Source organism: Leptonychotes weddellii, chromosome 10, assembly GCF_054177405.1.
Source record: "Leptonychotes weddellii isolate Sample4059 chromosome 10, ASM5417740v2, whole genome shotgun sequence".
NCBI lineage: Eukaryota > Metazoa > Chordata > Mammalia > Carnivora > Phocidae > Leptonychotes > Leptonychotes weddellii.
Window position 1 is genome coordinate 89,028,198 of NC_138378.1, and position 3,909 is coordinate 89,032,106.

Consider the following 3,909-nt stretch of genomic DNA (forward strand, 5'->3'; position numbering starts at 1 on the left):
CGCCTGGGTGGCTCAGTTGGTTAGGCGACTGCCTTCGGCTCAGGTCATGATCCTGGAGTCCCGGGATCGAGTCCCACATCGGGCTCCCTGCTCAGCGGGGAGTCTGCTTCTCCCTCTGACCCTCCCCCTTCTCATGCTCTCTCTATCTCATTCTCTCTCTCAAATAAATGAACAAAATCTTAAAAAAAAAAAATTAAATTAAATTAAAAAAAAAACAGCATCGGGTTTAAAAAGTAAGAAGAGCATGACTTGTAGCACAATACAATTTATGTAGGTTTAAAATACATGCATACATAGATCACCATCATCTATTTCTCTAGAATGCATCCCGGCCCCAGGAAAAACCTACCAGAAATATATCCGTGGAGCTGAGGCTCACAAGCAGGGCAGGGGGAGATGGGGAGGGGCAGTCGACAGGACGAGATTTGAGGGGTGAAGAAGAAATCCTAATTAAGACCCCAGATAATTCAATCACAACAACAACAAGACGAAAATCCAATTTAAACCAAGACAAAGAGCTAAAAACACACGTGAGGTTCCTAACAGCACTCACTAGAAATACATATGAAAACTGGAACGTGGTGCCAGGGGTTTCTATCTGTCAGGCTGCCAAGAGCAAGGGCTCTAAGTCACACCGAGGCTCTGGAAGGCCGGCTGGCAGCAGCAACCAACACCTAAAAGCCTCGGGGCGTTTAAATCAGTCATCCCGCGTTCATGAACTGCTCCTGCTGAAATAGTCACAGAAGTGAGTGGGTATGTAGGTACACGTATGCTTAACGCGCTACTGTCCGTCACAACAAACCCACACACAAAAATGGGGAGAACCATTTCGAAGCCCATAGAGGACTGGCTAGATGAACATGGTGCCTCCACTCAGGGAGACATTACACATTTATTTTAAAAGGATGAAGTATTTCCATAGGTCCTGAATCAGAAGAAGTATCTTAAGTAAAATAATAGTAAGAAGAAGTACAGAACTGAGTATTATTACTGTTTGTGTAGAAAAAGAGAAGTTACACATACCTGTATGCTCCTTTACAAACAGAACCTATCTCTGGAAATATTCTCTAGAAATCGCTCTGAAGAGGGGAATTGAGAGCACAGGAGGGGGAGGGAGATTTTTCACTGTGCACCTTAAGGGCTGTTTCAATTAACATTTATAAAAAGATTTTTAACACATACAAGTGGTACCTTTAAAAATACTTTCTAAAGAATTTTTAACCCATGCAAATGTTATCTTAAAAAGAACAAAAGAAGTGGAATGTGCTCCTAACCCCTACTGTCTTCTCTAACCACCCCCTGCTCTTAGGCGCTAGGATCCCTTGCCACTGGATTCCTTTCCATTGTGGACAAACATCCTTGCAGCCAAAACCTCCCCCACCCCGTCTCTGTGTCTCAGCACTTGATTCTAAACTGTACCGCTTGATTGTAAATCCTGATTCTTCACTTACTAGCTGTGTAAAAGTGGGCAACTTTCCTCCTCTCTGGGTCTCAGTTTTCTCATCCGTGAAATGGGACAGTACCATATCTCACAGACTTGCTGTGAGGATCTGTGTTTGCACATAAGGTGCTCAAAGGAGAGCCTGGCATATAGTACATGTTCAATAAATGTAAATTATTATATACTCTTCTGTTTCCCTTTTAAGACTACTAATGAGATCAGCTAATTAAAGAATGAAAGATTACTGGAATCTTCCAAGAAGGCGAGTTTTTCTCCCCATATCCAGTTTCCAGAGTTTTTACCTATTTTTAAAAACTAGGGATCGGCCTCCCACTTTAGCTCTTTTTTGTGGGCCCATGATGGTGTTCTTGACAGATTCTGGGTGTAAGGAAAGCAAGTGATGCCCCTCCCGCCAAGACACATGCTCTCCATCTCTAGTGATCATCTATTCCCCTGCTCAGTGTAAACCACCAGGCTTGACCCTGGGTTTGCCAGGGAGCATATGAATCTTCCTGCCACAGCAGCTGGGGGCGTCACCTGCTTTCCTGGATGCCTCTGGTCATCAGGCTGAGGCCCCATTCAAGAAGAGCCTCTGAAATGCCTGCTTGCCTCCCAGTCACACTGGCCTCCTTCCTGTTCCTCCAGCATGTTCAGCATGCCCAACACGCTCAAGCCTTATTTATGCCTCAGGGCCTTTGCACTTCCTATTCCTGCTGCCTCAAATGTTCTTCCCTCAGAGAGTCACATGCCTCTGTCTTATCTACATTCAGCCTCCACTCAAATTTCATCTCCTCAGCACAGGCTGTCCTGACCACTCTATGAACACAACAGCTCATCACCTTCTAACCCCTTAAGCTACTTTCTTTCTCTTCGTAGCATTTATCAGATAGGACCTTAAAATCACTGTTGTTGTTGTCTATTACCCATTTCTCCCCACCAGAAAATACGCTCCATGAGGGGGAAGACTGTATTGTTCACTGATGCATCCTGAACACGTGGAACAGTGCCTGGAAGGTACAGGCCCTCAGTAAGCATCCGTTGAATGAACGAATGAGCGAGTGAGCCCACAGAGCCTGTCTTCTGGGGAGGCTTAGAGTTCCGCCTTGATGTAAGCCCCCCAACAAGTGTACTCTGAGGACTCCAGAGAGGAGCTACTCACCACTCACCCATTGCTCACTCACCCCTCGTGGGCAGCTCAGAAGTCCCTGCTCATGGAAACAGAGGACATCCTATTCTGAGCCCCCCGAGTTTTAGGGCCTGAAAACCATACACCCTCCCACCTCATTTAGAAAGCTTGTCCCTTGGCTAGCTAAGGGCTAATTTCTCTTGTCTCACCACCATGCCCATCACCAGCCCGTTTCTTTTGTTTTTACAGCATTTATCTCTCCGAAATAATGTGATTCACCCCCTTACTTGTTTCTCTCTCATACAATTCATATGTAAACAAGAGCAGTTGTATTTCTGATGCCTACCTGCCTGATTAGTAGTTAGCACTCAGTAAATATCTGAGTTGAATGAATGAATGAATGAATGAACGAATGGCTCTTCTTCATAGGCCCCACAGAGAGAAAATACCATGTCTGAAAGAAAAGAACGAATCACTCAGCACTATCTGCTGTCTAACCTTGACCTTGGTGTACTTCTTATGCAGAGGGGCTCACAGACATCCAATTAGTTGCTAATTACATTCAATCAGCGCTGGGCTGGGGAAAGGGCTGGGCTAATGAGGTTCAAGGGCAGGTGGAGCCCCAAGCTGCCCAGGCCCTCATTTTGATGCTGGCCTCCTGACCTAGCATGCAGGCCACAAACACAGGGGCCTGGACGCGTGCACTGCCCAGAGCAGCAAAATCCATCTTGCAGCATGGAAGAAACCAGCAAAGAACGCACATTCCTGGCTCCGCCGTCCTACTGAAAGGACAAGCCAGACTCCATTCTAGGACCAGAAAGGAACCCTAGAGGGGATGTGAGTTTGTTAGCTGAGCAGACACTGTCTACCTTCCCGGGAATCTCAGAGGGGCCAACATCCAAGAGGGCAGGGAGGAGGTCGGGGGCCACTGCGGCACAGGGCGACGGACACCAGCAGCGAAGCCCTCGCTGTCACCCAGATCCAGCCGGCCCAGCTGGAGAAGCCTGTGGAGCCCCGGGCAGACTCTCCCAGTGGGGCACTGTCGCCACCGTGCGCCGTCCCTGTCACCAGATCAGGTTGGACTCTGAGGGCCTCCTCCCCCGCTCGCTCTCCCCCCTCCCGCGGCCTCTTCCCGCTCTCCCCGTCCGCGGGCCCCCTCGACCTCGGCGCGAGGCCCCGCAGCCCCGCGCAGGTGCTCCCCGGCTCGGCGCGCCCCGCGCCCGGCACGCAGTCACTGTCGAGGGCGGCGGGGGCGCCCCGGCCCGGCCTCCCCGCGTGCCCTTACCCACTTCCCGCCGGGCTCCTGCTCCGGCCTCCCGCCGGCCCGGCTGCCCCATGGCCC

The 3,909-nt window shown here is 49.7% G+C and overlaps 1 protein-coding gene across 1 annotated transcript in view; it reads right to left on the reverse strand.

Moving 5' to 3' along the window:
• Positions 1–3,909, reverse strand: part of PSD4 (pleckstrin and Sec7 domain containing 4) — a 32,042-nt gene extending 28,133 nt beyond the window's left edge. Inside the window, exon 1 of the mRNA XM_081796755.1 lies at positions 3,853–3,909. The gene's annotated coding sequence lies outside the window, so the exon portion shown is untranslated. The remainder of the gene's footprint in view (positions 1–3,852) is intronic.